At 43.0% G+C, this 12,791-nt stretch overlaps 1 long non-coding RNA gene across 1 annotated transcript in view; it reads right to left on the bottom strand.

Moving 5' to 3' along the window:
* Positions 1-6,611: 6,611 nt before the first annotated feature.
* Positions 6,612-12,791, bottom strand: part of LOC147832693 (uncharacterized) — a 6,790-nt gene continuing 610 nt past the window's right edge. The window contains exons 1-5 of the long non-coding RNA XR_015517284.1: positions 10,686-12,791; positions 10,370-10,478; positions 8,836-9,089; positions 8,685-8,762; positions 6,612-6,622 (exon numbers count right to left, since the gene is read on the bottom strand). The exon at positions 10,686-12,791 is cut by the window's right edge and continues 610 nt beyond it. This is a non-coding gene — a long non-coding RNA (uncharacterized LOC147832693). The remainder of the gene's footprint in view (positions 6,623-8,684; positions 8,763-8,835; positions 9,090-10,369; positions 10,479-10,685) is intronic.

The raw sequence follows: 12,791 nt of genomic DNA, 5'->3' as shown, positions 1-12,791 counted from the left end.
CCGCCCCTGAGTGCACCTTTAGTGTGCCGATTATATATTGTATCACAGCGGAGCTGAGGGCGAACACAATCACTGACCTCTGACCCTCAGTGGAGCGAAACAAAGAGCTGAAATACACTTCAGATAACAGCAAACACACACCTGTAAACACACACACACACACACACACACACACACACACACACATTATGATGAGTTCATCTTCATCGCTGAAGTCAGAATCTGAAATAAACACACACTAATGCACACGTGTACAGGAGATATTCAGGGTTCACACACATTTTACAAAGACTTTTCCAAAACTTTCAAGTCAATTTTCATGACTTAATGCATCATGCAATGTCCAAATATGCGTGTTAAAAGAAAAACAAAGCATGTTCAAATTTATTACAGCATATCATAAAACACACAGTGATCTATTCAGCTTCAATTTATATTTATATCCATGTAAAATTGGTTTAGATGAGGCTCACGCTGCACTAATAATGTGAGAGTACATCAATCACCAACGACAGTAAAGAAGTAAATAACCCATAATCAAGCACACAGATATCTGTTTCCCACAACTTTCCCAGGCCTGGAGAATGGCATATCAAAATTCCATGACTTTTGCAGGTTTTCCATGAGCGTATGCGGCCTGTATATATACGGCATGTGAAGATGAAGGGCTGGATGTGTTGTTCAGTCAGTGAGCTGTTGTCCTCCTCCAGCACAGTAAAGGTCAGCTCCTCCTCAAAGCTCCTCCAGTGCTCACACACTCCTCTCTGCGCTCATGATGAGGCAGAACTCACTCACTAACACCAATCCTGCACACAACTGACCTATAAACTCCACACTGACCATTACTCCACCTATAAGCTCCACACTGACCATTACTCCACCTATAAACTCCACACTGACCATTACTCCACCTATAAACTCCACACTGACCATTACTCCACCTATAAGCTCCACACTGATCATTACTCCACCTATAAACTCCACACTGACCATTACTCCACCTATAAACTCCACACTGACCATTACTCCACCTATAAGCTCCACACTGACCATTACTCCACCTATAAACTCCACACTGACCATTACTCCACCTGTAAACTCCACACTGACCATTACTCCACCTATAAGCTCCACACTGACCATTACTCCACCTATAAACTCCACACTGACCATTACTCCACCTGTAAACTCCACACTGACCATTACTCCACCTATAAGCTCCACACTGACCATTACTCCACCTATAAACTCCACACTGACCATTACTCCACCTATAAGCTCCACACTGACCATTACTCCACCTATAAGCTCCACACTGACCATTACTCCACCTATAAACTCCACACTGACCATTACTCCACCTATAAACTCCACACTGACCATTACTCCACCTATAAGCTCCACACTGACCATTACTCCACCTATAAGCTCCACACTGACCATTACTCCACCTATAAGCTCCACACTGACCATTACTCCACCTATAAACTCCACACTGACCATTACTCCACCTATAAACTCCACACTGACCATTACTCCACCTATAAGCTCCACACTGACCATTACTCCACCTATAAGCTCCACACTGATCATTACTCCACCTATAAGCTCCACACTGACCATTACTCCACCTATAAGCTCCACACTGACCATTACTCCACCTATAAGCTCCACACTGATCATTACTCCACCTATAAGCTCCACACTGACCATTACTCCACCTATAAACTTCACACTGACCATTACTCCACCTGTAAGCTCCACACTGACCATTACTCCACCTATAAGCTCCACACTGACCATTACTCCACCTATAAGCTCCACACTGATCATTACTCCACCTATAAGCTCCACACTGACCATTACTCCACCTATAAGCTCCACACTGACCATTACTCCACCTATAAACTCCACACTGACCATTACTCCACCTATAAGCTCCACACTGACCATTACTCCACCTATAAGCTCCACACTGACCATTACTCCACCTATAAGCTCCACACTGACCATTACTCCACCTATAAGCTCCACACTGATCATTACTCCACCTATAAGCTCCACACTGACCATTACTCCACCTATAAGCTCCACACTGACCATTACTCCACCTATAAACTCCACACTGACCATTACTCCACCTATAAGCTCCACACTGACCATTACTCCACCTATAAGCTCCACACTGACCATTACTCCACCTATAAGCTCCACACTGATCATTACTCCACCTATAAGCTCCACACTGACCATTACTCCACCTATAAACTTCACACTGACTATTACTCCACCTGTAAGCTCCACACTGACCATTACTCCACCTATAAGCTCCACACTGACCATTACTCCACCTATAAACTCCACACTGACCATTACTCCACCTATAAGCTCCACACTGACCATTACTCCACCTATAAGCTCCACACTGACCATTACTCCACCTATAAGCTCCACACTGACCATTACTCCACCTATAAACTCCACACTGACCATTACTCCACCTATAAGCTCCACACTGACCATTACTCCACCTATAAGCTCCACACTGACCATTACTCCACCTATAAGCTCCACACTGACCATTACTCCACCTATAAACTCCACACTGACCATTACTCCACCTATAAGCTCCACACTGACCATTACTCCACCTATAAACTTCACACTGATCATTACTCCACCTATAAGCTCCACACTGACCATTACTCCACCTATAAACTTCACACTGACCATTACTCCACCTGTAAACTTCACACTGACCATTACTCCACCTATAAGCTCCACACTGACCATTACTCCACCTATAAGCTCCACACTGACCATTACTCCACCTATAAGCTCCACACTGACCATTACTCCACCTATAAACTCCACACTGACCATTACTCCACCTATAAGCTCCACACTGACCATTACTCCACCTATAAGCTCCACACTGACCATTACTCCACCTATAAGCTCCACACTGACCATTACTCCACCTATAAACTCCACACTGACCATTACTCCACCTATAAACTTCACACTGATCATTACTCCACCTATAAGCTCCACACTGACCATTACTCCACCTATAAACTTCACACTGACCATTACTCCACCTGTAAACTTCACACTGACCATTACTCCACCTATAAGCTCCACACTGACCATTACTCCACCTATAAGCTCCACACTGACCATTACTCCACCTATAAGCTCCACACTGACCATTACTCCACCTATAAGCTCTCACTGATCATCATACAGGAGATCCAAACCTGACACTGAAGCACAAACACACACTCTCGGTCAACACACTGAACCACAGAGGTTTACTCACACGTTTGTACCTCACCGTTCTCATCGTTCAGTTCTGTTTCTCTCGGGTTTGTCTGGCGGTTCTGATCAGTTTGAGTTGTGCACATTATAATCATCTGGCAGAAACACACGCATGACGTACGAGATCATTGCAGAGCTTCCAGACATGCTCACAAAAACACATCGTATTGTTCATTCTGAGCGATTAAACAGTGCAGGACGGTGTGTATGTGTGTGTGTGTGTGTGTGTGTGTGTGTGTGTGTTGAGCGTGGGTTTCAGAGAGCTGTGCTAAAGTGTTTTCACCGAGAGGAAAACTCCTTCTCTAATGTAGGAAACTGCTCCTCTTGTAGAGAAATCTTACGGCGTCCCTCAGGGTTCAGTTGTGGGACCGCTTCAGTTCTCTATATGTGCATCTCCTCAGTCAAATCATCCAGAATCACAGCGTACTGAATTACTGCTCACACATCACACACATCTTCATCATTCCAGCTGTTCAGTGTGTCTGAACGTCTCCATAAACTGAGGTAATCAGTGACAGCAGTGAATGATCTGCTCTGTGTGTGTGTGTGTGTGTGTGTGTGTGTGTGTGTGTGTGTGTGTGCGTGTGTGTGTGTGTGTGTGTGTGTGTGTCTGCCGTGTTGATCTGCTCCTGCAGTGCTCACCGTGGTGTTGGAGATGTCCTGCGCTGCTCTAACAGGTCTGGAAACACTCATTCCTACATTTATAGCTGTAAGGTCAGGCTACTGCTCTTCCTCTGTTTGGGTTTGCCTCGATCTGCCCCTGATCGCTTGCAAATGTGTGAAATGTGGACGCCAGAGCCTGAACTTCAACACTATTCATCTTCTCTCTCTCTAATACAGCAGGACCTGACTCAGTGGTGGAGCTCCAGTCTATAAACACAGCTTAATTATGAAAACAGATTTCTTCATACATCTTATAAATGTTCAAGTATTCAGTCAGTAAAGCAGGAGACAGCGCTGAACACTCGTCAATATTTCACTGGAGCATGGCTCAGCTATGTGTAATACTTAGAACCTAAACTTTGATTTCTTTGATTATTCTCATCATATTTTTCAGGGAATTGACATCTGTGGATGTTCCACTCGCCTGAATTTACATTGAAATCATAATTCAGCATCTTTAATGAAGCTGAAATTCAGAAACGTGACTCTGGAACACAAAACAAGACTAAACATGTCCATTTTGTGACTTGAGATTGATATAAATCACCCAAAACAACCCCTATAATGCAGTTTACTGAGTCGGGATGGGGAAATATCAGTAAAACTCTATAATGAGACTACAAAAACAGAAACACTGAGAAACGACATATACAGCTTTAAAACGTAGCGCTTCGCAATGTACATTACCAACAGAGTTTAGATTTATTTACAGCAGGAAACTTGATCTGAAAATGATCTTTACTGAATATCGTGATGATTTGAGGAGTGTAGAAAATCAAATAAATGAGTTTTGAGCGATGCGCTGTGTTTTTGGCGATTGCTCTAATATATTTGGCTCTGCGGGGCTCAGATGTGAAGGTGTGTTTGCTGGACCCTCGGCTTGTAGAGAAACTCTGCTTTGTGGATTTCCAGAAGCAAACACAGACTGGAAGAACATCAAGAAACGTCTGCGAGTGCTGCGATCGCTCCTCCGAGAGGACGATAGAGAGAGCAGAGCCCGGGTCTGACTTTACAAGGCGACGGTGGATTTCTCTTCTGCACACCATATGCTGGAGCAGTGGAGAAGCAGACAGAGCCGGACTGAAGAGAAACACATGAGCAGATCCTCAGAGTGAACATTAAACACTGAGCTGAGCTGAAACTGAACACTGGACCGACACCGCTTCAGTCCACTATGATCCTCTGTGTTCAGCTGCTGACACACACTACACTGGAGAAATACAGACGAGCTGAGCTGAATCAGAGCATCAACACTCAATATATTGACTCTTTCTAACATCCAGAAATGAGGATTCATAGATAACGCATTGAGGAAATCTAGAAAACCTTCAGTAAACGTGAGAATGGAGTGGGAAAGTGCTGAAATCCTGCAGTGACAGGCTCTGTTTGAGTTCTGTAAATGTCAGCCGAGAGGAAGCAGATCTGTTCTGCTGAGCATAATGATGATGATGATGATGATGAAGATATCCTGCGTCTGCAAGTGTTGGTGTGCAGCTGTAATCCTCACAGGTCAAATATGCTCACGCTAAAGGTCATCATTGTGGGAATGTGAGTGAGAGCATTGAGGAAACACAAGCTCAGCATTACAGAGAGCAGACTGAACAACATTACTGCACCAGGCGAAACCGCCAACCTGTGAGATCAGGACATACGCATGATCAGAACGCTGGATAAGCTCCATCTGTCCATTAATGTGCAGTTTCAGGACAATATCTGGCTCACACACAACTAGAAACTCTGAAATCTGAGAAAATCACCTTTAAAGTTGGGTAATTTCAGTTCATAGGAATAATAATAATAGGCAGTTCATTCCGCTGTGGTGACCCCACAATAATAAGGGGAATAAAAAATTATGAATGAATGAACGAACAAATAATAAAAATAATAATGATACACGGACATCATGGAGGCGCAGTGGGTAACATGATCACCTCACAGCACTCAGGTCTCTGGTTTGTGTCTCGGCTGGGTCAGTTGGTGTTTCTGTGTGGAGTTTGCATGTTCTCCCTGTGTTGGTGTGGGTTTCCTCCAGGTGCTCCGGTTTCCCCCACAGTCCAAACACATGCGCTATAGGGGAACTGATCAACTAAACTGGCCGTAGTGTATGAGTGTGTGTGTGTGTGTGTGAATGAGTGTGTATGGGTGTTTCCTAGTACTGTGTTTCAGCTGGAAGGGCTTCCGCTGAGTAAATCATATGCTGGATAAGCTGGTGGTTCATTCCGCTGTGGCGACCCCTGATTAATAAAGGGACTGAGCTGAAAAGCAAATGAATGAATGAATGAATAATCATACACATCTCATGAGGCGCCTGCCAAACCTAAGAGCGGAGCTATTGTTTATATTAGTGCTGTCGCCTCACAGCGAGAAGGTCTCTGGTTCGAGTCCCGGCAGGCTCAGTTGGTGTTTATTATATTTATTACTCATTTCAGTGAGTAGTTTGAACAAGCAGCCGTTGTATAGTTTGAGTGCAGTGTGTTTGGGACTGGTTTTGTGGCCCAGGGTTACACACATATATAATCAGCGCCGATGCTGCCTCTATCTAGAACTGAGCATTCAGTGTGTACACATCTCCACAGGTGGAGGACTTCAGCTTCTGTGGGAACTCTGGTTATTAAACTCAGACAAACAGCAGCAGCTCCTGCACACACAGCACAGCACAGCGCAGACAGAGTGTGTGTTACAGCACGCTTTATAAAGCACACACCCTCTGCTGATACACACACTCAGCTGAAACACACACGGATCTGTAACACATACTCAGCTGAAACACACACCTAGCTAAAACACACACTCAGCTGAAACACACACCCATTTGAAACACACACACTGATCTGAAACACACACACACACACACACACACACACACACACACACACGCACAAACACACACATAGTATAAAATGAAGCAAGAAGCACTTAGAGTCAGTGTGATCAATAATGATGTATAATGGTGATGATGGTGATGATGATGTAATGATGTAATGATGAAGATGATGTGATGATGATGATGATGTAATGATGATGATGATGTAATGATGATGACGATGATGATGTAATGAATGATGAAGATGATGTAATGATGATGATGATGTAATGAATGATGAAGATGATGTAATGATGATGATGATGATGATGTAATGAATGATGAAGATAATGTAACAATGATGATGATGATGATGATGATAATGATGATGTAATGAATGATGAAGATGATGATGTAATGATGAAGATGATGTAATGATGATGCGATGATGATGATGTAATGAATGATGAAGATAATGTAACAATGATGATGATGATGATGATGATGATGATGATGATGTAATGAATGATGAAGATGATGATGTAATGATGAAGATGATGTAATGATGATGATGATGTAATGAATGATGAAGATGATGATGTAATGATGAAGATGATGTAATGATGATGATGATGATGATGATGTAATGAATGATGAAGATGATGATGTAATGATGAAGATGATGTAATGATGATGATGATGATGATGATGATGATGATGATGATGTAATGAATGATGAAGATGATGATGTAATGATGAAGATGATGTAATGATGATGATGATGTTCCAGGGACAGACGAGTCTTCGCTGAGGCTATCTTCCTGCCTAAACCACGGCGAATGAAGCTCTGGACAAGACTTTTGGCCAGCGGAGAAATTAAAATGGTTGTGCTGAACTGAGTCTGGTTCCCTCAAGGTTTTTTTTTCTTCACTCCCATCAGGTGAAGTTTTTTTCCCCTCTCCGCTGTCGCCACTGCCTCGCATGGTTCAGGATTGGTAGAGCTGCGCATTGATGAATTTGCTCTTCAGTGTTTGAACTCTCAGTAATGATTAAATCACACTGAACTGAGCTAAACTGAACTGAACTGAACTTAAACACTAAAACCTGAACCACACTGTTCCAGTTACTGTGACCATTTATGTGAAGCTGCTTTGACACAATCTACATTGTAAAAGCGCTATACAAATAAAGCTGAATTGAATTGAATTGATGTAATGAATGATAAAGATGATGATGTAATGATGAAGATGATGTAATGATGATGATGATGTAATGATGATGATGATGTAATGATGAAGATGATGTAATGATGATGATGATGATGATGTAATGATGAAGATGATGTAATGATGATGATGATGTAATGATGATGATGATGTAATGATGATGATGATGATGATGTAATGATGAAGATGATGTAATGATGATGATGATGTAATGATGAAGATGATGTAATGATGATGACGATGATGTAATGATGATGATGATGTAATGAATGATGAAGATGATGTAATGATGATGATGATGTAATGATGATGATGATGTAATGATGATGATGATGATGATGTAATGATGATGATGATGTAATGATGATGATGATGATGATGTAATGATGAAGATGATGTAATGATGATGATGATGTAATGATGATGATGATGATGATGTAATGATGATGATGATGATGATGTAATGATGAAGATGATGTAATGATGATGATGATGTAATGATGAAGATGATGTAATGATGATGACGATGATGTAATGATGATGATGATGTAATGATGATGATGATGTAATGATGAAGATGATGTAATGATGATGACGATGTAATGATGATGTGATGATGAAGATTATGATGATGTGATGATGAAAGTGTTTGGGTGGGTGTGTCTCCTTACCCAATAGCTGCACTATAGGCCATGTCAGTGTGGTGATGTGATCAGCCCATGGTCATTTTCTGCTTGTTATCTTCATAACTGTAATAAGAGGCAATTCAATCTTAACTTGACGTTAAACAGCTCTCATAACATTACTGATCAATATGTTGACCTTTTTAGATTATTGGAAGCTCCAGTATAGAAATGAATGTGAAGCAGGAAGTGCAGTGGGATATTTTGGGTTGTTTTCGTCCCTGAAGATGCTCTATATCACATGGACTGCTGTAATGATGCAGCCCGGAGCAGTGAGCAGAGGTTATCTCCATCAGCTACTCAGTTCCTCTCCTCTCCTGTCCTCTGCCGGGTTGATTCCCTCATCAGGGTTCTTCAGTGACGGTCTCTGAGATCTGCTGTCAGCATCATCATCTGCTGATGGAGGAGGAGATGAAGACACTCAGAGAGACGCACACTGACACTATCACAGACACCGCTCACATTAGCTGTCGTCTGTACTGTTGACCCTCTGCTCTCTCTGTGTGTGTGTGTGTGTGTGTGTGTGTGTCTGGCTGGGTCACATTAGTGACGCATGCTTCACTGAGCTGTAAAAGACATCAGTGAGAACATCTGGCCCTCAGAAGACAAGAGCCCTTTATAGGGGACACAGAGCGCAGAGAGAGAGAGAGAACACAGCCTACAGGTCACACACACACGATCCAGGTGATGACACGCAGCTTCTGTTCCAGGAGTTTAAACACAAACACATACACACACACACACACATCTTTAAGCTACAGGATTGAACTGGAACTCCTCAGAGGCTCATCTGACCTCTATAACCCGCTGCCCTTTGACCTTTGACCTGGACTTCTCTATTAGTGATGATGCAGAGACCATATGGAGATCAGCGTATGTGTGTGTGTGTGTGTGTGTGTGTGATCAGAGCAGTCAGACTGACAGTACACTATAATAACACACTCATCGTGATGTGTAGGCCCATACAGAATGTGTGTGTGCAGATTTCAGCAGATTCCTCCATGTGTGCACCTTTATATTTATTCTGTTTTAATCACTAATATTATGGTCACACTTTACAATAAGGTTCATTAGTTAATGCATTTACTAACATGAACTAATCATGAACAACACTTGTACAGCATTTATTAATCATATTTGAACATTTATTAATGCATTATTAACATTTAAGTCCATGCTTGTTAACATTAGTTAATGCACCGTGAGTTAACATGAACTAACACTGAACTACTGTATCTTCATTAACTAACGTTTATTAACATGAATAAATACTGCAGTAAATGTGTTGTTCATTGTTTGTTCATGTTAGTAAATGCATTAATTAACATTAACTAATGAACCTTATTGTAAAGTGTGACCGATGTTATCGTGAAATAATGACAGTAATATTGAGATATTGATATGATTAATCTACAGTGCAGTGTGTGAAGGCATCTGTTCTGTCTGTTAGTAGAGAGATTATATGACAGACTTGCTTTGTTTAGCAAATAAATCTCAGTTAAATGTTAAAAGCTATTATTATTTACTTCATATATTCAGTTTTTAGTTATGATACTCCTGAAATTATTCCGCATAAATCTGCTGATTTTTTACAAAATTCTACGCAGAAATAGCAAGAAACGTCCGCAGATTCTGTCTGGCTCTACTGATGTGTGATGAATCCTGATCCACACCTCCGTCTGCAGCTGTATCCCTTCTAGCGACAGCATCATCTCACAGCTCAGAGACAGTGCAGCACTTCCCCTGTCAGAGGTCAGAGGTCAGATCTCCTCCAGCACAGTTCTGAAGCGGGACACAAGCATAAATATAAACACAAACAGTGACACACACACACACACAGGTGTTGAGTTCAGGCTGTGGAATGATGAACTCTGGCTTCAGGAGCAGACAGTGCAGAGGTCAGCTGACAATCATACAGCAGAGACAGCACTCATTCTGCTGTGTTTGTGTGTGTGTGTGTGTGTCATGATTTAAGCTCCTCAAACTCACACAATGTCAGAGAAGATGATGATGATTATGATGATGAAGATGAAGAGAGACTGAAACACACTTCTCCGGTGCTGCAGGAGAGTAAATACACACACGTCTGCGCTTCACCTTCACACACCAGCCGATATCACTGCAGAACAGAACACCTGCGGAGATCTCACAGCAAACACACACGCACGCACGCACACACACAGATTGAGCAGATTTCAGTGGTGAGACTGGTGATGAGTCTGATGCTCTCACAACAACACAACACACACACTCACACAGCTTCATCTGCAGGACATGTTCATCAGGAGAGTGTGTGTTACAGCGCAGACACAATGTGGTGTGTGTCCAGAAGCCGAGTAGCACATGTGCAGACCTGTAGTGTGTTTAACAGCTTCTGTCTTAAAACCAGCTGTAAATGAAGAAGAACGTCAGTCACACACACACACACACACACACACACACACACACACACTGCTGCATAACACATGTGCATCACAGCTCTCCTACACACACACAGCCAGTCTCATACTGTAAACACTGAACACATGTGAAGCTCATGAGAACATATGTAAATGCAGTGACCCACACACACACGCACGCACGCACGCACGCACTCACACTCGCACACACGCACGCACGCACGCACTCACACTCGCACACACGCACGCACGCACACACTTGATTTGGCCTGGAGCTGCAGTGCAGGCGTTGGTCCGGCTCTGGCGTACAGCATGTGGCCGGGGTGGCAGAGGTGGGCACTGTCTTTAATGCAGAACACAAGACATGTTCCAGATGTTCAAATGTACATGTGGGCCGTGTAGGTTTGGCCCGTCTTGACCCACTTTTAAAACCCATTTCAATTATTTCTGAGCAAAGAACAAACTATTGGTTGGTGGCTGAAATAACACACACTCATAGTGAGCTGGAGTGGAGATCAGACTGCAGGTGTCCAGTCGTCATGTCACAGATGTGTTCACACTGCAGGACTGTCTGGCCGAGTGTTCTGCTGCCGCTGTGTTAGGATGGATCAGCAACAGGCGCTGCACACTGCATGACTTTACAGGAGGAGGAATCACTGACAACTTCATCCAAACTACATCTCACAGCCTAAATCACGCAGTATATCCTTTATTGACTGCATAATGAGAAAGAAGCCTTTATAGGGTAGAAATGCACATATTAGCTCACCTGGGTTTGGGGGAATGGGCAATCTCTCCTCAACTTTCTTCTTTGTTGACCCGGTTGTGAAATTGCTCACATGACACAGTGCTCCTGTCACACCTCCACTAGTTTTTCCTCCACTTCTTGGCTCTAAATAAACTGAAATGAGCACTTTAAAGCCTAAGGCTGGCCTGCAGGTACACACATACACACACACACACAAGTGGATGCTGCTCTCTCATTGGCTGTAGGCGATAGATGATGTTAATTTCAGGATAAACTCATTTCTCTTTGCCGACAGCTCTGGGTATTCAGCAGGTCAGATATCTCACCGGCATCTGCGACTCTCTCATGTCGTGTCTTTGATAGTTCACTCTGTGTGATTGTCACTCTCGTGCTCGAGCACTGATGTGTCTGTGATTTCAGGCATTTGTTGGCGATTTCTCCAAACCTGTCAGCGAGTCATAATCGGGCCTAAAGTCCTGCAGTCTGAGCTCTGCATAAAGCACAGTGCTGCATGGGTTTATCAAGTCATTACAGTCGGCACACACCCGCCTGTCTGGCCCAGTTCTGGGTTATTAAGTTGGCTGAGTCTCGGCCCACATATGGTCCATGTTTGGCTCTTGTATGGAAGCCAGAGTTGGTCCGTGTGGGCCAAGCACAAGCTGATTGAGTGGGCCAGAGAAATGTTGCTGTGTGTGCGTTTATCCTCCTTAAAGACACTCAAGAAGAAGAGCTTAAACAGGCAGCTCACCCTACACAGAGGAGTTCCCCACCGCTTACTCTCTCCAGACCTGATCCAGTGTCTTTATTGTGCTGAACACAAATGAAGATGTTTTGAAGAATGCTGAAACCTGTAACCAGTGACTGCCATATAATAATAGTTACAGGTGCTCAACATTCTTCTAAATATCTTCTTTTGTGCTGAACACAAGTAATGAACTTCACCGAAAG

This window comes from Danio rerio, chromosome 19 (genome assembly GCF_052040795.2).
Source record: "Danio rerio strain M-AB ecotype USA chromosome 19, GRCz13ab, whole genome shotgun sequence".
In the NCBI taxonomy this organism is placed as follows: Eukaryota; Metazoa; Chordata; class Actinopteri; order Cypriniformes; family Danionidae; genus Danio; species Danio rerio.
This window is presented reverse-complemented; position numbering and strand designations above follow the sequence as displayed.